The sequence below is a fragment of the Lactuca saligna genome, chromosome 7, assembly GCF_052625555.1.
Source record: "Lactuca saligna cultivar CGN05327 chromosome 7, ASM5262555v1, whole genome shotgun sequence".
NCBI lineage: Eukaryota > Viridiplantae > Streptophyta > Magnoliopsida > Asterales > Asteraceae > Lactuca > Lactuca saligna.
In genome coordinates, this window is record NC_136423.1 from 27,549,393 (window position 1) to 27,575,782 (window position 26,390).

Here is a 26,390-nt window from a genome sequence, read left to right on the forward strand (position 1 = left end):
AAGTTGCCAACTTAATGGAATTCATCAACTCAAGCTCTACCAAACATGGAGAAAATGCCTAAAAACCTAGATTTAGCGTACTTGAACACAAAAGGTAGAAACTTGAGGACTTACAAGATTCTAGAAACAACACAAGATTCTAGAAACAACACAAGGTGACGAGGTTGAGATTTACTTGCTGGAACAATGCACCAAAGACACATTCTTCTTCTTCAAAGGTCTAAACAACTACCACAAAAGCTTACAAGATCAACAAATGGAGACTAGGTTTTGTTTGGAATAAAAGGGGTGATGGAGGCTGAGGGTGTGCAAACCCTAGCCATCACATCCTGTATTAGAGTTTTACATATAAGCGGCCGCCACGCTGTGACCAATACCCCGCCACGCTGTGGCACTCAAAATGAATGTGCGTTATTAACAGATGAGGCCACATCGTGGTGCCTTCCCCATCACGTCGTGGCGAACCAAAACTCCAAATTTTAAATCTTTAAATGCTAAAAATACAAAGTGAAATATACTTGGAACTGGTATTACATTTTAAAAGTGGATGCTTGTATGATACCAAGTACTACATTTTAATTTTTTTAAAGAAAAATATTATTTATAATAAAATTTAATCTTTATTAAAACATATAACATATTTTCTAATTTGACAAATTTATAATAAAATTTATCGCAAATTTAACAAATTTATTTATAAATTTTTAAATTTTTAAAGAAAAATATTATTTATAATAAAATTTAGAAAAGTTTATAAATTTTTACAGAAAAATATTATTTATAATAAAATTTATCGCAAATTTAACAAATTTATAAACTTTTATAATTTGACAAATTTAATCTATAACTAGAGGGGTTTCACGCGCGTTGCGCGTGGCGGAAGATATTCATTTTGTAAGACAAATAATGAAGTACATTGCCTGAATTAGTTTCCATAGAAAAGTATATTGCTATTCTGTTTAATTCGCCATTAATCAGATTAGTACAAATGCAACTGTAACACCCCGACTCCTATGTATATAATTTTACAACTTTTATACTCATCTAAGAAGATCAACTCGACGAGTTGGTGCCCCGACTCGTCGTGTAGCAACGGTTTTGGCCACGTGGTTTAAGTGACTAACTCGACGAGTTGGAGCTGGAATAAGAAAACCCTAATCTCTGGGGTTATGCACCCTATTTAAAGGTCATTTACCCCCTTAGCCTCCCCTACATCCCTCGTTTGAGACCAAAAATCCTAAATCGATGTTCACTTTTCATTTTGTGTGATTTTAAGGTTGGAAGATAGATTGTGGTGAAAAGAGCTTGAAGACTAGAGATTGGAACAAGAAGAGGCTGTGGATCCGAGTCCTACTTCATCTTATCATTGTTTTTGAGGTAACAAGTCATTACCTTGGCTTTTCATTAGTTAGATCTTATCCTTGCTAGGTTTAAGGCCAACTTTAGCATATATGGGGGATCATTTCGGGTGTTGGGGTCAGATCTGAAGTTGTAACTTCAGATCTGGATTTTCGTAGGCCTCTATTATCATAAAGGCATCAAAGTGGGCAAGCTTTGGCCTTCCTCCATCCCATAAACCCTTTATCTAGCTTGGTTTTGATGACTAGTGCCTTGCATGCACGTAAATTTTGCAACCTTACGTGGCAAACGTGCCCTAGGAGATTAGATCTACTGTTTGGAGCAGTAGGGTATCTTAGAATCACCTGGACATGGAATGGATTGCAAGAACTCGATGAGTCTAATAATCCAACTCAACAAGTTGGGGAGGGTTTTCCCATTCTGAGTTTCTACATGGACTCGACGAGTCGGTTAGGAGACTCGAGGAGTCATATGGGGTTTTCCTGACATTTGGACACGTTTGAAATCGATGAGTTGCCTGGAAACTAGATTAGTCGACTAGGTTTTTATGACTCTGTGAGTTCTGTATGAACTTGACGAGTTAGTATGATGTACTCGACGATTCGGGTCAACATGGATTGTTGACCTTGACTGTTGATAGTTGACTTTGACCAAGGGTTAACTAAGTTTGACTTCCGAGGGGCATTTTCGTAATTTTGGAATTTATGGAATTGGGTCATTGGTAGGTGTTGGTGTTGGAGTTGCATTTGGAGGAGGTTGATACTATCGTTCTGAACTACTTGAGAAGTGAGTTGTACTCATTAGACTAACAGGGTCGAAGGCACCAATGCCAGCCCTTTTCGAATTTGTATTCGGGTTCATTGCACATTATGCTTTATGATATGTATCTTGGTCCTAGGATGGTTGCTATGCTAGTGATTGGTTAGATCAGTATCTTGGTTATTGGATGGTTGTTATGTTAGAGATTGGTTAGATCAGTATCTTGGTTATAGGATGGTTGCTATGTTAGTGAACGATTAGATCGATATCCTCGTTATAGGATGCTTTCCATGATTAGTGATCTATTAGATCTACATGAATATTTGTTTATATGTATGTGCACATGTTTGTTGGTTTGGGGATTAGGTTGAGGCAGGTCCTGCTGTGTGCTATAGGCCAAGACACCCAAGGCGGACCGGATAGACTGCAGGCCCGGGTAGCGCAAATTAGTCAGGCTGAAGGCACAACGAGTGGTTCAGATATGCTGAAGGCCCCGAGAGGGTGGTCCTGACATGCCAAAGGCTTGGAGAGTGGTCCAGATAGACTGAGGACCTGGGAGGCAGTCCAGTCAGACTAATGTCTCATTATGCATGTTGTATTTGTTATATGATATGGTTATGTTTTATGGTGTTGGTATTTTGGGGAAACTCACTAAGCTTCAGGCTTAAATTTATTGATTTTGTTTCAGGTACTACTGATGATCTCAGGAAGGTGAAGGCATGATCGTACAGCGCCTCACATATTATGATTTTATGATTTGATTCTGGGATACTCTGACATTATACTATTTTGAAAACAAGTTTTGTAATAATCATTGGTTTTGAAATGTTTTAAAAAGTTTAAATTTGGCATGATTTTTATGGATGTTACAAGATGGTATCAAAGCCTTGGTTTAAGTGAATTGGATGAAACACTCGCGTGTCTCCAGTCTCAAACTGAGGACAAGATTTTAAAATGCTTTTCTTAAAATGTTTTCAAAACAATAAAGTAGGATGCAAGCGTATCATCAGCCGGAGCTCGCGAATAGATCCCAAAATACCTTACAGATTATTTGATTTCTGTGATATATTCGAACAACATGTTAGTACTAGGCTAGGGATCTTCAGGAATTGCATGATAGAATTCTTTGATTATATGATGCCTGATAGCCTAGGGTTCTTCCGTATATGAATAATTACTGTAGTTTCTTAGTGTATGCATCACGACCATACATAATTAAGATTGTATAGTCTGAGAATGTTTGGTTTGACCTTATTTCTTGTTCTTTTTTGATGAAGGGCTTATGGTAGGATCAGGTATTCAAAAGTGTATAGGGTTCAACATTATGTATGGTTAGCATACACAAGTGCTGCATGGTTGGTGGAAGTTTCATGGATGGGTTGTTTGGGACGAGTCTGCCAATTATGAGATATTTATCCTTCCTCTAGGAGTGAGGATTGAGTGTATGTCATGCTTACATATAGTTTTAGGGTGTTGTGATGATACTTGAGACAAGTATGGGTAGGTGTGGAAGGTAGTATGGTCCCGTACTACTGAAAGCACAGGACCTATACACGTAGCAAGGAAGTCAAAACCCCTAGGGTTTTGTTGGGGGTTGGTTCCCGGATTGTTATATGGAATATCTTATATCTTTCTAGTATATTTTCAGCATGGTGGTTACTCGATGATTTGTGATTGGATCCGGGTCAGGATCAGGAGACGGTGGACAGGAGGCACCCATAGTGCCCGAGACTATCGGCCAGATGAGGCTAGATGAGAAGGATGCAAGGATTCGTGAGATCCTGCAGGATGAGGTGGCTATGATGTTCCAGGCTCAGTTACCGGAGATGTTTAGGTCTATCAAGACCGCCATGGTGGAGTATTTTGATGATCGCTATGCAACTCTCACTAAGGCGGCTACCACAACATCCATAATGGTTGTAACAATGGCAGGGGTATGAGCCAATTGGGCTTTTCAATATCGGGACTTCGACAACACGAAGCTCCCTACTTTTGATGAGACTCAGGACCCCATCAAAGCCGTGAGGTGGCTATCTGACGTGGAGGGGTGTTTCTTCACATGTTTATGTCCCACTGATCAGAAGGTTAGATGTGCCCTGAACCTACTGAGGACTGGGGCAAAGGACTGGTGGAGATTGATGACTGGATCATATTTTGATGATCAGAGAGCCGTGGTTACTTGGGAGCAGTTCTGGGATATGTTCCGCGCTCGCTACATTCCACGAGTCAAGCGGGAGCGGCTAATTCAGGAGTTTCTAGATTTGAGACCGAATGGTGAGATGGTGACGAAGATCACATGTATGTTCATAGAGAGGGCGATGTTTTTCTTGGAGTTTGCTTCAGAGCAAGCTCAGATGACACATTATCTAAGCATGCTCAAGACGAACATTCGACAGTTTGTGGCGAATCAGCTTTGTGATACGCTTTTGGAGTTATATGAGGTTGCCAAACAGCATGAGTTGGAGATTGAGTTGCAGTTGAAGAAGCAATGGAAGGCCCCGACTAAGTCACAGTTTGCGTCAAAGTGGTCAAAGAGCGTTGATTCCAGGTCAGGGGGACAGTAGCGCCACACTTGTGGCAAATGTGGGAAGTGACACTCGGGGGTTTGTAGATTTGGTAGCGGGTGCCACAAATGTCGCCAGGAGGGGCATTTTGCAAGGGATTGTCGCCAAATAGCCCCGGTTCAGGATATGAGGATCTGCTACCAATGTCATCAGATTGGTTACGTGAAGACCAACTGTCCACAACTCGCTGCCAGGTCGGCGCATGATCCAGCGCCGGCTACACTGAGGATTACTGACGGGAGGCAAGGTAGAGCGGAGCCCCCGAGGGCTCAGGGACGCACCTTCCAGCTCACAATAGAGGAGGCCAGAGCAGTTCCAGACTGGGTTGTTGGTATGTTTCTATCCCTTATCTTACTGATTATATGTGTTTTATGCTTATATGTTTGTGCCTATGATTAGGTACGTTTTTAGTGAACTCCTTACCTGCTTTGGTATTATTTGACTCGGGGGCGAGTCGGTCATTTTTCTTTCACACATTCAACAGGGAGTTCAGTGTGCCAGTAGGAGAGCTAGAGTATCCGTTGCAAGTTTCTATCACCAACGAACACGGGGTTTCCGCTTCTTCGGTTTATCGGGGTTGCGAGTTGGAGATCTTTGGGGTTTCTTTCCCGAAAGACTTCATTCCGATTCCCATGAGGGATGTGTGTGTGATTGTGGGTATGGATTGGTTTAGTCGCTTCGGTGCCATGATTGACTGTGAGGGTCAGTGTGTAGTAGTTCGAACCCCAAGTGGGGGAGAACTGATTATCTATGGCGAGGGCAACAGAGTGGGATCAGGGTTTTGTTTAGATGCTAGGGCGCGACAATATATTCAACACGAGTGTGTAGGTTACTTAGCGTACGTGGTGGATACGCGGTTCAGGGATCAGATTTCAGTTTCAGAGGTTCCAGTTGTCAGGGAGTTTGCTGACGTGTTTCTGGAGGAGTTTCCCGGAGCACCTCCGGAGAGGCAGGTCGAGTTTAGGATCTACCTAGTGCCAGGTGCGACCCCTATCGCCAAGGCGCCATACCGTTTGGCACCACTCAAGATACAGGAGATATCATCATAGCTGCAGGAACTGCTGGGTAAGCAGCTCATCCGTCCGAGCGGTTCTCTATGGGGAGCGCCGATCCTCTTCGTTCGGAAGAAGGATGGTTCACACCGGATGTGTATTGAATACTAGGTGTTGAACAACTTGATGGTGAAGAACCGTTATCCGCGTGGTCAGCTGCAACCCCTGGAGATTCCCATGTGGAAGTGGGAACATATCACAATGGATGTCATCACCAAGCTGCCGAGGACGACAATGGGATCCGAAGCTATTTCGGTCATCATGGATCGATTAACCAAGAGTGCCCCCTTTTTGGGGATACGTGAGAGTTCATCGGCTGAGAAGCTAGCCGACTTGTATATCCATGAGATCATTGCCCGTCGTGGGGTACCGGTCTCTATTGTCTCAAACCATGATGTTCGGTTCACCTCCCGTTTTTGGAAAAAGTTCCACGAGGAACTGGGAACGTGTCTGCACTTCAACACAACCTATCATCCACAGATAGACAGACAGAGTGAGTGGACCATATAAACTCTCAAGGATATGCTGAGATCTTTCTATTGATTTCGGTGGGAGCTGGGACTCCTACCTACCCGTTGTAGAGTTCTCCTACAACAATAGCTTTCATTCCAGTATTGGTGCCCCACCATATGAGCCGTTGTATGGAATGAGATGTCGCACCCTAGTATATTGGGGTGAGATCGGTCACAAGGTGATGCAATGGACAGAGGTAGTTTTGCAAACTACCGAGATGATTCAGAATATCAGATAGTGGTCGCAGACCGCACAAATTCGGCAGAAGAGCTATGTTGACAGGTGTCGATTTGAGTTAGAGTTTCAGGTCAGTGATATGGTACTCTTTAAGGTCTCGCCTTGGAAGGGTGTGACCCACTTTAGGAAGAGGGGGAAATTGGGTCTCGATACATCGGGCCATTCGGGATCATTGCTAGGGTTTGTAAGGTGGCATATAGACTAGAGCTATCAGAGGAGCATAGTTAGATCCACAACACCTTCTATGTGTCACAGTTGCGGAAGTGCGTATTAGATGAGGAGGCGGTGGTGTCCTTGGATTACATATAGGTCGACGAGTACCTGAATTACATGGAGAGGCCGATAACCATTCTTTAGAGGAAGGTAAAGGTTCTGCAAAACAAGGAAGTACCTCTAGTAAAGGTGCAATAGGAGCACAGGAGAGGATCCGAGTGGACATGGGAGTTGGAGGCTGAGATGTGGGATGATTACCCCGACTTGTTCGCCGCAGCAGACTTCGAGGATGAAGTCTAGCTCAAGTGGGGGAGAATTGTAACACCCCAACTCCAAGTTATATAAATTTATAACTTTTATGCTCATATAAGAAGATCTGCTCGACGAGTTGGTGCCTCGACTCGTCTTGTAGGGATGGGTTTGGCCATGTGGTTTAAGTGACCAACTCGACGAGTTGGTGGACCCAACTTTATGAGTTGGAGCTGGAATGAGAAAACCTTAATCCCTAGGGTTTTACACCCTATTTAAGGTTCATTTTCCCCCTTATCCTCCCATATAGCCCCCTTTTGAGACCAGAAACCCTAAATCATTGTTTACTCTTCATTTTGTGTATTTTAAGCTTGGAAGGTGGATTGTAGTGAGAAGAGCATGAAGTACTAGAGTTTGGAACAAGAAGAGGCTATGGATCCGAGTCCTACTTCATTTTAGCATCGTTTTGGAGGTAATAAGTCATTACCTTGGCTTTTCATTAGCTAGATGTTCTCCTTGCTAGGTTTAAGGCCAACTTTAGCATATATAGAGGATCATTTCGGGTGTTGGGTCAGATCTGAAGTTGTAACTTCATATATGGATTTCCTTAGGCCTCTATTGTCATAAAGGCATCAAATTGGGCAAGCTTTGGCCTTCCTCCATCCCTTAAACACCTTATATAGCTTATTTTTGATGACTAGGGCATTGCATGCACGTAAAGTTTGCAACTTTACGTGGAAAACGTGCCCTAGGAGGTTAGATCTACTGTTTGGAGCAATGGGGTAGATTAGAATCACATGGATATGGAATGGATTGCATGAACTTGATTAATCGAATAATCCAACTCGGCGAGTTGCGGAGGGTTTTCCTATCCTGAGTTTTTGCATGGACTCGGCGAGTTGGTTAGGCAACTCGACTAGTCATATTGGGTTTTCCCGACATTTGGACACGTTTGCAACGAACACACTCTCTTTTAGGTAATAACATTGATCACCGTGGTTGTGCTTAGGAAATATTTTCCATTTTAATATGAATGCCAATATCCACAATGGAAGAGAATGAAAGCTCGGCAAGCAAGAAAATATCAGAGCTTAGGTTAAGGTAAAGGGACAACGACCACCTCTCCCCTCTCATATACCATTGTTCCTTCTTTCTCATTCAGTCAACATTTATTATTCACCATCGGCAGATAACGAATGCAACAATGTCTACAACACATCCATCTTCCAGTCTCGAGTTTTGTTAGATGGCCACATGTGACGTCTCTACTTTCTTTCGTCATAATTTTTCATACTTAGTTATGAATATGTGATTGTAACCCTAGAAACTAGAAATAAAATTTTAATGTCTCCCCTATCATCCTTTCTATTTGAATTAATTATTTCTGACAATTTCAATTGTTAAGTGAGAGAACCCCACTTCTCTAATACCTTTACAATATTATTACTCCAAACATGCTACATGCATCTTCATAATATAATTTTACAAAAGACTGAATACAAACAAACTATTAAGATTTTTACAGAGTTTATATATATATATATATATATATATATATATATATATATATATATATATATATATATATATATATATATATATATTACATAACTTCTCAGGAATTTATAAACTAGATACAAAAGTTATAATATTATCTATTCTACATCTTCTACCAGTACATAACTATATTAGATGCTTATCACCTGCACTAGTTAAACACTAAGAGGGATAAGCGGGTAACGTTTAGTGAGTTCAATAAAAATTACAATATAATGTTATGCCATATATATATATATATATATATATATATATATATATATATGTATGTATGTATGTATGTATGTATGTATATATATATATATATATATATATATATATATATATATATGACAGAAAAAAGAGGGACATAGAACAATAAATGCATATGTGTATCATATAACACGCTTTCCATATCAACAAATGATTTGATTCAGAGATTTACAATCAATCAGATACAACAATTTCAACTTGATATATATCAATTAAACTTCAATTTAAGTGGCACAGAAAATACAATTTCGGATTATCATTTTGCTAGAATATACAGGCTTTCATCCCTACATAGCCCTATGCTAATACCTAAAGTTATACGAGTTATGATCTACATGGCTAAATGCACACATCCAATACCAGAAGTGATACGAGACATACTCTACATGGCAAAAGGCATAAATCCAAAACCAGAATAATACGAGACATGCTATACATGGCTAAAGGCTCAAAGATAGTGCCAAAATAACTTAGGAAAGCACATTGAACATATAACACATAACATACAATTGTCCCTATATTGAACTCACCATGAAATACCCGATTGATAAAATGATAAATTTGGTAGCACTTCGTGTCTAAAAATGACATTCTTTGACGAAACCAGGGATTTTTGTTGAAAACCGGGCCTTGTGCAGACAAAGTTTCAACTCAGATTGCTCGGGAATTGGCTCGGTTGGCTCAATGTGTATGGTAGGTTCGTCCTTATTTTCGTGGAATATCTGTCTCATTTCTTCCCTTTTTTCAGCTAGCATAGCCCGAATCATGGCTTGAACTCCAGCCATGGTGACTGGCTTAGGTGCAACTCCCACTATAACAGGTATTTGTAGAATCACTAGGGGTTGATTCCTATTCCCATTCGCATTCCCAACTCCACTGCGGGTTCTTTTCATTTTGATCTATACACCGAATAAGGTGAATTTAGATCTTTATTTAGGATAGACATTTAAATCATCGTTATCACTTCGAAAAGTTTATATGCTAGTACTAATATCGTAGTCGTACGTTTAGAATCCTAAACACATAAGGTTTCCAAATCTGGTCGGCAGCAGACCATAGATCCGAATGAATAACAGCATATCAGGCACAAAGCATTTAGCACATGAAAGCATTTTAGGCACAATTCCTAAAATAAGCTAGTGCTCACATCTCACAATCATCGCTTAACATTCTAAGTCTAAGTCTAGAAATCCTACAAATTCCTAGTTCGCTTAAACTAATGCTCTGATACCAACTGTGACATCCCCAAAATCACGGCCAGAAAAGATCGGTTTTTTGTTTATACTTTATTTCAAAATCAGAGTAACCTTTTAATAAAAGAGTTGCGGAATTTGTCCCAAAACAATAATATGATAAAGAGTTATCAAATGCATTTCCTTAGAAATGTATTTCATTAAAAGACTCGGGATGTCATATTCGATACAGTACATAAATATAAACAATACAATATAAGCCTTACTACATTATTTCATATCTACAGGCCTATATCTGTAATCCCTCATCCCAACACATCGCAACTATGCTCAAGCGCCACTACCTGTAATACATAAAACTGAGTGGGTCAGGCTTGGGAGCCTGGTGAGCATATAGGGTTTTCAACCCACAATAAATAAGATTGTTAATTTCATCGACCAACAATAACCCGATTACCCGTTACCGTTATCCTCACATTACGTCCCTAAACACCTATCATAAGGGACATATCCTAAGGATCATCATCGGGATGAACACTACTTCTAAGGGGTTCCTCAACAATAAATGTCCTGAAGGCGACCATGAGGGGGATGGAGTACACCGGTGAACACATCGATCACAAACATGTACATGTTGCGAGCCTGCCAGCGTTCCGCTGGACTGTCTAGAAGAGTCCATGGTCGTCATCTATACTCCGCTAGAAGACTGGATCAACAACAACAACATCGAGGCCTCTCATCATTTTATCACACATCATCTTATTACATCTACCCATGTTTTACCCCAACATTTTTGTAGATATAAAATACATATATAGTTTAAATCATTTAAAACTTGTATAAAAACATTCATCCAGCATAGATAACAAGTATACAGATAATATGCACACATAGCACGTAATATATAAAATACTTCATGTCTATGTGTAAGATGAAAGTAACTATGCAATCACTTGAAAAGGTGGTGATTCGGTACTCGAACAACGCTTCGTTTACTTTAAAATAATTTCCTTTGACGAAACCTCGTATTATTACCACTCAATTTTAGTCTAATATTTACCGTGACTAACTATTAGTCTTATTGTTATTATTATTATATAAGCGTTTAAAGAATACTTTTCAACCACTATGTACAGACAGAGACTAGACATAAAACACTGGAGGGCAGGACCATTTTGGCGTATCGCATTTTTGAAATCCAACAACCCTATGCGGCCCTTTAAACCAGATTCCCTGTACCGCAAGTAGTTAAAAAGATATTATAACGACACTTATATAAGTCATAATAATAGCTCATATATTTATTATAAATTCATAATAACAATTTTAATTTTAAATATAAGTTATACTCAAATAGGGTAAGCATAACTTACTTACAAGGGGATTTTAGCTAGGAGTCGGGCTCTGCAGGGGCAGAACTTCGTCGCTGAATGTTTCTAAGAAAGATTTGTGCAGCGCTTCAGCACTCAGCTTACTATACTAAAAACTACAGAAAGAGAAGGAATCACGAGGGACCGAAATGCTCGGGGGATAAGGAGAGAAAGACTCTTGAATCAAGAGAATGGTGCAAGAAATATGAGAGCCCAAGGCTCTTATTTATACTAATTGAATTTTCAAAAACTACCCTCCATAATTACTTAATGACCTTTTAGTTATATAAACAACTAAACACCCCTCTATAATACTATTTTAAATGGATTAAATGATATTTGTACTAAACTAATGTCGAAAGAACTGAACATCAGTCTTATAATGACCGCATCGTCGATACCTTTCTAATGATATATACATATGTATATATATGTGTACGTATATATGATTTATACTTTATTTTAATACGTAAATATGCTATTATAATTTGTAACGCGTTCATACGAACTCCATTTTGACGTTCTTTATATCCACGGGTAGGTGGAGACGTAGTCTACAATTTTCGTTTAGACTCCGTCGGCTAATTTTGAGTTTATTTTTAAAGTTATATTTTTAACAGGCCGGGACAGGATTGGTCCGTTAAAATCTCATAACTTCTTCATACGAAGTCATATTTGGGCGTTCTTTTTATGGACACTCTCAGTTTAACATATTGTATGACTTTCGTTTAGATTTCTAAGGCTAAAAGTCGCTCTACCGTAAGTTTATTATTTACGCTTCCCAGTGTCGCACTGGTTCCGTCGTGAAACTACGACGGGTCATAACTTCTTCGTTATAACTCAGATTTCGGTGTTCTTTATATCCCCGAAATCCTTGTTTCAACCACTACAACTTTATGTAGAGATATCGGGCTTATCTCACACTTTAAATTTGACGCTTATTTTTATTTTTTATTAATTATACATTTATAATTAAATAATAAACATATAAATACACATAATTCACATAATACTCAAATATTTCATATTTATTACTTCAAAAATAGTTACAATAGTTGACCTAGACTATTACATTATCAAAAATGCTTAGCCCCCAAACCCGGCCGTTACACAAATGTATCGCTGAAGCACTATAGGAGATGCTATGAAGAAGTGACCTGTTTAAAGTGTCGGAAGAATGGACATTACGCCAATGTCTGTACATCCAACAAGAGGTTACGTTATTGATTCAGGGATAAGGGGCATATATTGAAAGATTGCCCGAAGCAAAATGAAGCAGCTAGAGCAAATGCACCTCTAAAGCCAAAAAACTTCCTTGATGAAGCAACTGACAATGCAAAGAATCAAGAGTGAGGACGGATAACCAAAGATCAAGTTATGAAGTAGTCATGTAGATAGTACCATGTGATGTAGCCTATTAGAGGAATAGCCTAGGGTAAAGTCACAAGGTTACCAAGGAACTAGTAATTGATCTCGTTTTATCCAAGTATGTCGTTACCATTGTTTCGGTAATGACTAAGAAGATGAGTGTTATTCCGACCCTAGCGGTCATATCAAATTAAGTCCGACTACGTTAAGTATGTTACGTGGTTTAGAGGACCAAGTTTGAAGTAGCATCTGAATTAAGCCAGAAGATTGAAATAAAAGACAATCAAAGCGATCAGTAGAGGTATCGCGATAGTTCCTTGTAGCTAGAAATGCTATCTTTTATGATGAGATTAGAACATGAAGGAAAGTATATTTCATTCCAAAATTTGACTCTAAGAGACACGAGTCTAAGCATTGCAACATATGATGATAGGTCTTTAGAATATGACACATCGGTCCATTATAGGAATTAAATAAACTTATCTTAAGGAGTCTCTTATGAAGAGCGAGGTGAAATGAAAGTCTAACGAGGCATAGAGAATGGGTGTAAGATCAAGCACTGTTTGCAGTCAAGAAGACTAGGAGTTATATACGCATTCGAAGAAACATAGAAGATAAGGTTATTACCTAGGATGAAAATATAACATATGGAGTCATTATACAAACCCTATTTCATTGATGATTCCAGGACGTAATCATCCTAAGGAGGAGATAATTGTAACGCCCGCAGCTTCATGCTAGTCAATTTAGAGACAATGATCATCAAAAATGAGTTTTTTTTTTTATGGAAGATTATTTAGAAGGATTAATCTTAAGCAAGTTATAGTATATGTTACAAGGGTTTCGTACATATAAAGAACGCCGAAATCCAAGTTATAACGAAGAAGTTATGGCCCGTTAAAGTTTTATGGCAAAATCGGTTCGGCATCGAGAGACGTAAATAGTGAATTTATGATAGAAGAATTTTTAGACTTAGTGATATAAACAAAAGTTGTAGTATACGTTAAACCAAGAACATACAAAAAAAGAACGCCCAAATCTGGCTTCGTATGAAGAAGTTATGAATTTTCTAAGATTTGGCATAGTAGTGCACGACCCGAAACTCGAATTTTAGTTCGAGCGATTTTTGTCCTACGTGACCTAAATGAGAGTTGAAGATCTCATTAATAGGAACTGAACGATAAAATGAAAGATGAAAACGGAGTCTGTATGAAGGAGTTACGAATTTTTTGCGGTCATTTAATAGTATAATCTCCTCCTACTGTTAAATTTAAGATCACTCAAGAATTAGCCGACAGAGTCAAAATGAAAGTTGTAGATATTATTTTTACATACGCAAGGATATAAAGAACGTAAAAAACGGAGGTCGTATGCAAAAGTTACGGATTTTAGAAGTCGGAAGTGTGTTGTGCGAAAATAGGTGACGTAGCATAATCTTGGTCATTGGTTTCTCCCCAACTCTTGCCACCAGATGGTGACACGTGGCACCATATTCAGCCATATTTCACCCTATAAAAAGAACCTCTCCCACCCTCATTTTCTTAAAAAATTTCCATTTCTTTCTTCTATATACACTCTCTATAAACCTCCCAAAACTCACCTAGCGCTAGAAGAAAGCCCAGAGCACTCGACGGCTCCGAGAAGAAGAACTTTCGGCTCGAAAGTTCTGCCTCTACAGAGTCCGACTTGTAGCCAAACCCCATCGTAGGTAAGATATGCCTACGCTATTTTAAATATAGTTTTTATTTAAATATATTAGTGTTATTAGGACCTTATAATTAATATTTGGGCTATTATTGTGAGTTATATAAGTGTCGTTATAATATCTTTTTAACCACTCGTGGTATGAGGAATCTGGTTTGGAGGACCGCTTGGGTTGCTGGATTTCAGAAGTGCTTTATGCCAACACGATCCTGCCATTCGGTGTTCCATGTCTGGCTCGTGTCAGTACTTAGTGGGTGAAAAGTATTGTGTTAACGTATATATAATAGCAATATTGTAAAAATCATTCGGCGGTAGCTCAGCGGTCGACTGGCGATAAATGATTAATCGGACTAGGCTGAGATTAATCGGGGACCCATAACTATTAATAAAATTATTTAAAAAATTAATATTCTCTAAAAAACTAAATGTTTGAAAATTTTAAAATTTTAAAATTTTAGTTTAATATTTTAAAATTTGGAAGCTTAAAATTTTGGTGTAATATTTGAAAATTATTTTTTTTTGAATTTTATAAAAAATTCCCACCTATGACCGTCGAGACCGCTAAGGCCGACTTTGAACGATTTTGATCCATTTCCGGCAAGCACCCTAATCGTAATCGGTTTAAGGCTGCCAAGCGATTAATCGGACGCCAAGGCTGATTTCTGCAGCACTGTATAATAGTAATAATAGCTAGACTATTAATTAGTCTCGTCAAACATTAGACTAAACTCTAGTGATAATGATATTAGGTTTTGTCGAAGGAAATCATTTTAAGTAAACAAAGTGTTGTCCAAGTACAGAGTCACCACCTTATCAAGTGAGTGCACAATCCCTTTCATGAACATGATTTTAATACAAGAATTGATTGAAGTATTAATTACATGTTTATGTGCGAGTTAATTGATGTTGTCTGAAATACGTGTTAAAGAACATACGTGATTATATATGATGATTTAGGATAAAGAGTAAACCTAAATTAATTATGAGGAATATTGGATATTATTTTTCTTATGGGTGCGAGTGATTTATACTCAGAGAATAGAACTTTAGTATATGTCATTGATCTGGGAGCATGGATTAGACATAGTCATTGTCCCTAGTTCGAGAGTATGTATTGGACATAGTCAACTGTCATTAATATGGGAGTATGGATTAAGACATAGTCTATTGTCCTTAGTCCGGGAGTATGGATTAAGACATAGTCAGTTGTCCTTAGTCCGGGAGTATAGATTAATACATAGTCAGTTGTCCTCAGTCCGGGAGTATGGATAAGACATAGTCATTCATCGTTAGTCCGGGAGAATGGAGTTACATATAGACATTTGTCCCTAATTCGAGAGTATGGAATGGGCACAATTATTGATCCGAGAGTATGGATTAAGTAAGAGGTAAATTTTACGGTCCGAGAGTACGGATAGTCTCATTGTGAGGATTAACACGATGGGGTAAGAGTTGCTTATATATATATGGTGAAATTGTATATGTTATGAGTTCTAAATTGTATATATGATATAACATTGTGGGATTGAAATCCCTATGTACTCATCGAGTTTCCCAACCTGACCCACTCAAGCTTATTTATATCACAGGTGTCGATATGAAGTTACATTGCACTGAGAGATTAAAGAGATGTAGATCACTAGTGTAAATAAATGTATGTTCTGTTTATGCTGATGTTTATGTATTGACGATGACATCCCAAAGGTTTAAAATGAATAAAAATACATTTCTTTGGAAATTTTTTGATAACGTATTTATCATGTTTTCATGGAAAAAGAATTCTGCAACAGTTTTTCTTTAGGAGAATACTAATTTTTAAAATAAAGCATAAACAAATCGGTCTTTCTAGTCGTAAAAATAGGAATGTCACAGTTGGTATCAGAGCATTAGTTTAAGCAAACTAGGAATACGATTTTATTTCTAGACTTAAACTTAGAATGCTAAGCGATGATCATGAGGAGTGTGTATAATAAATTTAAGTAATACACCTAAATAGACACATGTACTAGCTTATTTTGGAAAAATGCCTAACATGCTTTTATGTGCTAAATGATTTATGATATGTATTATATGATCAGACCTATGGTCTGTTGCTGACTGGATCTGGAAATTTTATGTGTTCAGATTTCTAAACGTTGAATTACGTTATTAGAACTGGTATATAACTTTTCGGAGGAATAGGGAGCATTACATGCCGATCGTAAATAAAAAATCTTTTCTATCTAAATTCTTGTCACTACACACCGAACGTGTAAATTGGATGTATAGATCGACATGGTAAGCATTTGAAGCGGATTCGAAAGCAGTAACCTGCAGCCAGAGCCACAAGTGATTGAGCGTGCGCCAGAAGTAGCAACCGCACCTGAGCCAATCACGATGGTAGGAGTATAAGCACTGATGCGGATGATGTTGGATCAGCAGATGGAAGAGACAAGGCATTTATTTCAACAAAGTTAGGATAAACTTACTGTGCTAGTACGCCATACATCCACTTTTGAGGCAGCCATCTAGGTTGAAGTTAGCAAGAAAAGGAAACTTGAAGGATCATCAAGGTCCAACAAGGAGAACAAATTTCCAAAGTCTGGAGGAGGGAGAGGAAGTGAAACAAGATGGTATGGGAAGTGAAAAAAGAATCACTCTGGAAAATGCGACAAGGAGGTGACTTGTTTCAACTATGGAAAGTCTGGACATTATGTCGATGAGTGTACATTTAACACAAGGATGTGTTATGAATGTAATGAGGAAGGACACCTCAAGCAAGACTTCCCTAAGAGGAAAGGAGTTACAAAGCCAAATGTACCACTGAAGCACAATGAGAGATGCTACGATGAAGTGACTTGCTTCAAGTTTCGGTAGAATGGACATTACATCAATGTCTGTACATCCAACAAGAGGTTATGTTAAGGATGCTGGGACAAGGTGCATATATCGAAAGATTATCCGAAGATACATGGAGCATCAAGAGCAAATGCACCTCCAAAGCCAAAAAACATCTGTGATGAAGCAACTGACAATGCAAGGAATCAAGAGTGAGGATGGATAACCAAAGATCAAATTATGAAGTAGTCATGTTGATAGTACCACATGGTGTAGCCTATTAGAGGCATAGCCTTGGGTGAACTTGAACACCTATGTAATCGTTTCAAGGAATAATATAAAACCTTTGTTTTTTTTTTATCTGGTGTGTTAAGCTATTATGTGATTTTCTTGTATGGTGACTTGGGAAACTGCAAGACAATACTTGGGATGAGTATGAGTAGGTGTGAATGGTAGTAGAGGCCTATACTACCAGAAGCACATGACTCACACTTGGATCAGGAAAAGTCACAAGGTTGCCAAGGAACTAGTAATTGATCTCGTTTTATCCAAGTATGTAGTTACCATTGTTTCGGTAATGACTAAGAAGGTGATTTTTATTCCGACCGTAGCAGTCATATCAAATTAAGTCTGACTACGATAAGTATGTTACGTGGTTTAGAGGACCAAGTTCGATGTAACATCTGACTTAAGCTGGAAGATTGAAATAAAAGACAATCAAGGCGATCAGTAGAGGTATCGTGATAGTTACTTGTAGCTATAAATTCTACCTTTTAAGATGAGATTGGAACATGAAGGAAAGTATATTCCATTCCAGAAATCGACTCTAAGAGACATGAGTCTGAGCGTTGTAACATACGATGATAGGTCATTAGAATATGATACATCGGTCCATTATAGTTATCAAATAAACTTATCTTATGGAGTCTTTGATGAAGAACGAGGTTGTGAAATGAAAGTCTAACGAGGCATATAGAACAGGTGTAAGATGAAGCACCGTTTGTAGTCAAGAAGACCAGGGGCTAGATATGCATTCGAAGAAAAATAGAAGTTACGGTTATTACCTAGGATAAAAATAAAACATATGGTGTCATTATACATCCCTATTTCGTTGATGATTCCGGGTGTAATCATCCACAGGGGGAGATAATTGTAACGTCCGCAGCTTCAGGCTAGTCAATTTAGAGACAATGAGCATCAAAAATGAGTTTCTGATCGAAGATTACTTAGAAGGATTAATCTTAACCAAGTTATAGTATATGTTACAAGGGTTCCGTACATATAAAGAACACCGAGATCCGAGTTACAACGAAAAAGTTATGGCCCGTCGAAGTTTTACTTCAAAACCGACACGACATTGAGACGCGTAAATAGTGAATTTACAATAGAGGACTTTTTAGACTTAGTGATCTAAAAAAAGTTGTAATATGAGGAAGTTATTGATTTTCTAAGATTTGGCATAGTAGTGCACGACCCGAAAGTTACGAGCGGTTTTTGGCTAACGCGACCTAAATGAGAGTTGAATATCTCAATAATAGGAACTCAACGATAAAAATACAGACGAAAATGCAGTTTTTATGAAGGAGTTACAAATTTTTCATGGTCATTTAACATTATAATCTCCTCCTACTATTAAATTTAATATCGTTCAAGAATTATCCAACGGAGTCAAAATTGTAACGACCCGTCTCTGGTACGTTGCTTTTATAATATTTATTTTTGAAGTTGGTAGAGGAACTCGGCGAGTCTATGTCCCGACTTGTCGAGTAGGGTCGCGTTTTTGATCAACTTATAGATCGGCGACTCGGCGAGTCCATATTCGGGACTCGGCGAGTCGGCCTGCCAGGTAGAAACCCTAAATCCCTGGGTTTGCACCCTATTTAAACCACCTTATCAGCCCCAAACTCGCCTCTTTCATCCTCAAAACGTTATCTAATCAAACCCTAATCATCTCGTTGAGTTTTTGGGCATTCTTGGTGTAATTCTTGAAGTTTTGAAGAGGAGTAGAAGGCTAAATCCAAAGAAGAAGAAGAAGATCCAAGTCCTTGCTTCCATCTCATAGTACTTTGAGGTAATGATCAGTTTCTTTCCGTTTTGTTGATAGATTTCCCTTTATAAGCATATTTAGCCCATTCTTTAGCTTGTTCATAGTAGAGAAATCATATTGGGTGGATTAGCTTTCGAATCTAGCCGTGTTTCAGTTCCAAAAACGTAGATCTATCAACTTTATCGAGCTATTTTGCATGATAGCCCTAGATCTACTCTTCCAAGTGCCTTTCTAGCCTTTATACCCTTTTGTATGCTTTTGTACACATAAAGTTGGGAACTTTACGTGGTTAACCAGCCTTAGGAGCTCAGATCTATAAATTGTATGTAGTGGTTTTGAGCAGAATCGAGTTTTTAGAAGTTGCATGCATAAGACTCGGCGAGTCGTTCTTCGGACTCGGCGAGTCCCCGATTCTTCCCCTTTGAGTGATTCCGAGTGGGGACCAGTGAGTAGTGTATGGACTCAGTGAGTTAGAGGTTAGACTCAGCAATGGAGGGACTCGACGAGTTGTTCATACAACTTGGCGAGTCCAAGGAAATCTTCTTATGATTCAAGAACAACTCGTCGAGTTGTTCATACGACTCGGCGAGTCGGATACAGATTACCTGAGTGTTGATATAGAATAGGAACTCGTCGACTGTATGCCATACTCGACGAGTAGCAGCGAGCAGGGTTGAGAAATGAGAGTAGGGACTCGGCGAGTTGGCAGCCCAACTCGGCGAGTCAGGTCAACTGTAAATTTGACTTTGACCAGGAGAGTTGACTTTAGCCAGGGGTAAAAGAGTCATTTTACCCTAATACAGTTATTAGTATTTGATTGAGTGTATTTGTGGAATTGTAGCCGGGGAGACACCGGAGCAGCAACAGATAGTTCCCGGAGCCACACACTCAGCAGCCAGATCACGAGGTGAGTTTCCTTTTAGTAGGAATGGGTCTAAGGCCACAATGCTAGCCCGTTTAGCTAGCAGTAGTTTCTGGACTTCGGTCTGATGCAGATTCTAGTATGTTTGATGCCTTCGTGGCTCAGACAGGATTTTGTGTTATGTGTTCCGGGTTACAGCCCGATGTAGTATGCTATCTATGTGCTCATGTTAGTTGATATGCTTATGTGATGCTATGTTCAGTATGTTCCGGACTTCTGTCCGATGCAGTCAGTTCTGGACTTCGGTCCGATGCAGTTAGTTCTGGACTTTTGTCCGATGCAGGAGGCAAGGCCTCAGTAGTTCCAGATTTCGATCCGATGCAGAGGGCAAGGCCCTGGTTAGTTCCGGACTTTGGTCCGATGCAGTTTCCGGACTTCGGTCCGATGCAGTGGGCAAGGCCCAGTATGTGTTTATATGTATTATATGGCATGTGGTAGTTTGGGGGAGCTCACTAAGCTTCGTGCTTACAGTTCCAGTTTTGGTTTCAGGTACTTCTGCAAGCAAAGGGAAGAGCTCGGGTTGATGGCATCACACACACCACAGTTTAGCTGTCCTGGGAGTTGTTTTGTTTTTTTATACATGTGATTGACTCAGTCCTGATACAGTTTACTCATAACACTTTAATTTTGTTTGTGAGATATTGACGTACGAGTTTACCTTATGATTTTATCATGGTGTTTTAGTAATTATTAAACAAAAATTTTTGGGTCGTATTTTGGGATGTTTCAAGTTGGTATCAGAGCCTTGGTTTGAGGGATTCGGATATACTTTCGGGTGTGTCTAAACTCAAACTAAGGAAACGGTAAAGATTTTCAAAGGAAAAATGTTTTTGAAAATGATTTTGAAAAAGAACTTAGGAAAATAAGAGATTTGATAAAAAGGAAATTGGTGTGACGTATGGGATCACCGAGCTCAAGTAAGTACTCCCAAATTACCCATGCATGTTAGTTTATGTTTATCAGTTTTAGTTTCAGTAGAACAGCATGCTAGAATAGGACTAAGGATCTAGGAGGATGCCTTATGTGCCTGCTTTATGTGTTTCAGCTTCACGAGATCTGCATGCTAGTATTGAAGTAGACAGTAGTAGGATAGTCTGTTAGGTTATGCCTGATAGTATGAGCTTAGCATTGTATGCTAGAACAGTATTTCGTTATAAGAATAGATTTGCTTGAGTAATTTCCTGTATCCAAATGCTGCTTTCTTCGTGCTTTGTGGGACTCTGAGTGATGCGAGTTAGTCATTAGGTGAATACGGCACATCACATGTGACAAGGGTTGAATAATCTCAGAGTGTTGGATTTGGCTCTATTGCGCAGCTCTTGTTTGAGTCTAACCGTGGTAGGGACGAGTCCTTTACTCGAAGGATTATCTGAGCCTCATCACATGTGATGGTATTCAGGTGATGACTAATTATTGACACAAGGAGGCCTTCAGCAGCTGAGGACTGTTTTGAATAGAGTTAGAGATTTCCCTAGGGCAAGCCTAGGATGAGAGTAGCAGAGATTAGTAGTAGTAGAAGTGACTTGGTGGAGTCAAGGCAATTCTTGAGGAAAGTACGGATAGATGTGGAAGGTAGTATGGGCCCGTACTACTGAAAGCAGAGGATCCGTACTCGAATCAAGGAAGGCCGAGACAAGACCAGGAAACTAGTATTGGTATCAGTGATCCCTTGAGATATTTCAGTTTTCTGATGTTGCTATGATTTGTTTCAGAATGGTAGTTTTGCGTTCGAGGCCAGCAGTTGGCAGTTCAGATGCCGGAGGGGGATCAAGATTAGGATCAGGCCCGGAGGTTGGGCAATTGGATGAACAGACCAGAGAGTTTCTTTCTTCTGAGGTTACCTGCATCATATTGGAGCAGACTCCTGTGATCTTCGGTTCGATCAAGGAGGGTATTCTAGAGCTGATGGATGAGAGATTGGGCACCTTCCGTGCCGAGATGGCGGCCATGATGGGGTCACGCACACTTACGTTCAGGGAGTTCAGGGCATGTAGAGCTCCAGACTACCATGGGGCGCGGGACCCCATATCGAGTACTAGATGGTTGGCGGATGTGACCAACGCTTTCCGTACGAGCAGGTGTCCCGAGGGGGACAAGGTTAGATTGGCATCCTGTCTCCTGAGGGCATGGGATTGGTGGGAGGAGGTTGGACATACTATTGGAGATGATGCAGCGTTAGATGCCATGACCTGGACCGATTTCTCCACCAGGTTCAGGGCGGAATTTGCACCAGTTATTGAGGTGCAGTAGTTAGTCAGGGAGTTTCAGGACCTCACCCAGACTACAGAGACAATGGCGGAGATCACCGCCAAGTTCAGGGAGAGGGCTCTTCTCGTTCCTCAGTATGCAGCTGATGAGGAAATGAAGAAGGCCCGTTATCATGAGATGCTGCGGAGTGATATCCGCCAGTTTGTGAGCCGGTCCAGCTGTAAAACGCTGGATGACATGATTGCTTGGGCTCGGGAGAGGGAGATTGACCTTGAGATGGAGAAGAAGAGGAAACCGGAAGCGGTTCCGGGTACAGGCAGTTCGGGCAAAAAGCCCAAAGTTTCAGATCACAGATCCATGAGTCAGAAGAGCCACGGTCGATGTGGCAAGTGTGGGAGATTGCACGACGGGGTGTGCAAGGCAGGGAGTTCTGGCTGCTACAAGTACGGTCGAACTGGGCATTTGAGTAGGGATTGTACGGCTCCTAATACCGCTATTGCAGCATCAGATATGATTTGCTTTCAGTGCAATCAGAGGGGACATAAAAAGTCCCAGTGTCCGAGTTTAGCTGCAGCAGGGAAGGTGGTTGCACCTGCCCCTGCTACTTTGAGGATTACAGATGGCCGTCAGGGCCGAGCAGAGGCACCAGTGGCTAGGAGTCGAGCTTTTCAGATGACAGTAGAGGAGTCGCGAGTGACTCTTGATGTGGTGACGGGTATGTATTTTCCTTTCATCTCTATATTATTGTTATTATTTTGAGTATTGCTTATGGTTATATGTTTTGTATAGGGTCGTTCTCTGTGAACGACATCTCTGCTACAGTATTATTTGATTCGGGGGCTACCCGATCGTTTGTATCGCTAGCACTTAGCAAGAGATTTAGTAGAGCTCATGGGGAGCTGGATTGTCCACTAGAGGTCGAGATAGCAGATGACAGGACCGTGAGGGTCTCCAGGGTACATCGAGGATGTTCTCTTCAGTTGTTCGACGAGCAATTTTTGGTGGATTTGGCCCCTATTCCCCTACGAGGGAATAAGGTTATAGTGGGCATGGATTGGTTGAGTCCCAACGGGGTCGTGATTGATTGCGAGTTACAGCTAGTGAGGGTTCGCACTCCTAGTGGGGGAGAGTTAGTGATTCAGGGCGACAGGCCACAACGTGGACCAGTTCTTTGTTCATCTGCAAGGGCGAGGCGCTATTTTCAGCAGGGTTGCGCCGGTTATGTAGCCTATGTTATGGATGCCCGGGAGAAGGGTAAGTCGACAGTGGATGATGTTCCGGTAGTACGAGACTTTCCGGATGTATTCCCGGAGGATTTACCGGGAATACCTCCCGAGAGACAGGTCGAGTTTGGGATCGACCTAATTCCTAGTGCGGCTCCGATAGCCAAGGCACCGTATCGGTTAGCTCCCCCTGAGATGCAGGAGTTGCTAGACAAGGGATTTATACAGCCGAGTAGTTCACCCTGGGGAGCGCCGATCTTGTTGGTGAAGAAGAAGGATGGGTCGCACCGTATGTGCATTGACTACCGGGAGCTGAATAAGGTAACGGTGAAGAACCGTTACCCCCTCCCGAGGATATATGATTTGTTTGATCAGCTTCAGGGGGCGTCTTGGTTCTCCAAGATCGATTTACGCTCCGGATATCACCAGATGCGAGTTAGAGGCGAAGATGTGCAGAAGACTGCTTTCAGGACCCGATATGGTCATTATGAGTTTGTAGTGATGCCTTTTGGGCTCACTAATGCTCCAGCTGCATTCATGCACCTCATGAATCGCGTATGCAGACCGATGCTGGATCAGTCTGTGATAGTATTCATAGATGATATCTTGGTGTATTCCAAGACTCAGGAGCAGCATGAGGAGCACCTGAGGGAGGTGCTAGAAGTTTTGAGAAGGGAGAGGCTTTTCGCAAAGTTCTCCAAGTGCGAGTTCTGGTTGCGTGAGGTGCAGTTCCTTGGTCACCTCATCAACCAGAAGGGTATATTGGTAGATCCGGCCAAGATAGAGGTCGTGATGCAGTGGGAAGTCCCGAGGTCTCCATCTGAGATTCGGAGCTTCCTAGGTTTGGCAGGGTACTACAGGAGATTCATTCAGGATTTCTCCAAGATAGCAGTACCGCTCACCCGACTGACTAGGAAGTCGGTGGTGTTTCGTTGGGGGCCTGAGCAGCAGACGACATTCGAGACCCTTAGTGATGTGATTATACTTAACCTTTAATCTATAAAGATCGATTAGATCTTGAACAAGTATGTAAATATAAAACTAAATGAACGCAATAATAAGAACAAGTCAAGAATGAATCAAACGAGTCGAATGATTAAACAAAATCCTCAGAAGAGCTCGATTAAGAACATCAACTGTAGAGGATTGGAAGGTTACAACAATGATCAAAGAAGCCTGTTATCGTCTAGATGTATCGCTATTTTCAGATCTCTAAAACCTTAACCTAATATGCATGCAAGCGTAAACTTATATACAAAACATAAAAGGTTCATGGTTGGACAGGCCCAAACCGGAATACAAAGTAACATAATCTGTCGAGCCCAAAAGACGCAATCTTCAATATAATTTTCAGCCCAACAATCTCCCCCTTTGCGTCAATTTGGAGCGAGACCTTCATTCTCTTTTCACAGCAGAGGGCTTCTTTATCGTTTCAAATATCTTCGGTATTAAAGCCAGAATATGATGCCTGAAGGTGATATACCAACGAAGCATGTCAGTGAAGTTCTTCTTGTCTGCTGTTGAGTTCTGTTTGCATCGGTGAATGATATTGATGATATGCTCCAGACACTCTGTAGAAAACAGATGTTTGTCTACCAAAGCAAATAGAAACTTATGCTTATCGCCTCTGGTGAACATAACCGTCAGATTGGAAGAATCAATTTGCCCTATCTTCATTTTATGAACATCTCCGGTCTTGGAAGTGGGCTTGACGGTCGGTTTCTTGTTCATAACTCTTGCTATTTCCTAATCCATAGTGGCGAGCTCATGGACGTAGGAAGCCAACATTCTTTTAAGATGTTTAAGAATTGGTTCATACTCTCTTTGGTTGGAGAGAAGAATGTTGTATAGCAAAATCCGATCATGTGGATTCAGACTGGGAAGATCTGCCAGAGAAATAAGATGTTCTGTGTTGGCCGTTCCTCTGTTGATTTTCAAATTAACGTTCACAAATTTCCCAGCCTGTGTCGGTTTCAGTACCTTGACTTTAATGATTTTTTGAGCACTCCATGTCAAGTACTGCGGTTGACCATATTTCAGATAGAAATCTATGAGCTCTCTGTCAACCTTCAGGTTCGGATGAGGGACATCGGCAGTGACATCAAAGCAATGAAATGTGAAAGCTTTGCGCGTGATAGGCATGTCGAACTGCAAGTCTTTTGTATTTTTACACTCAAAGGATGCAATCGGTTCCAACCAATATATGGAAGGAAACTCAATCGCTTGAGTGATGAGTGTGTCTCTGTCCCAATCTGGGAACAGAGTCTTCTTGGCTTGAATGGCCTCCTCATCCTCCCTGATCTTTCTTTCCCTGGCCTCGGCCTCTCGAGCTATCCTTAGAGTTTCATCAAGCTCTTTGTCCCTTTTCTTGCGTTGAAGAGCTTCAGTGATAGTTTCGTCTGAATCTGATTCACTCTCAACTAGGACTTGTTTCCCAGAACCCGAAGCTACATTAACCTTCGGTTCTGTCTTAGACACACCTTCCTCTCCCCCTTGTCTCGGAAGAACAAGCTTCTCCGAGACACCCTTCATTTCACTTAAGATATTAATAGCAGGAAGGAGTTTCGCCTGGAGATGCTGTCTAATAGTGAGGGTTAGGAAGGGATCATGGGTGTCAAGAACATTTGATAGCATATTCTTGACATCACCAGTGCAACTTTGAAGAACTGCCCGCTGAGTCTGTAGCAAAGTAATTTCCTGTTGGGCCTGGGCCAGTTGGATCTTTTGGAGGTCGATAGTTGCCTGGTGCTTGACAAGATCTTCCTTCAGGGTGCTCTCGGCTG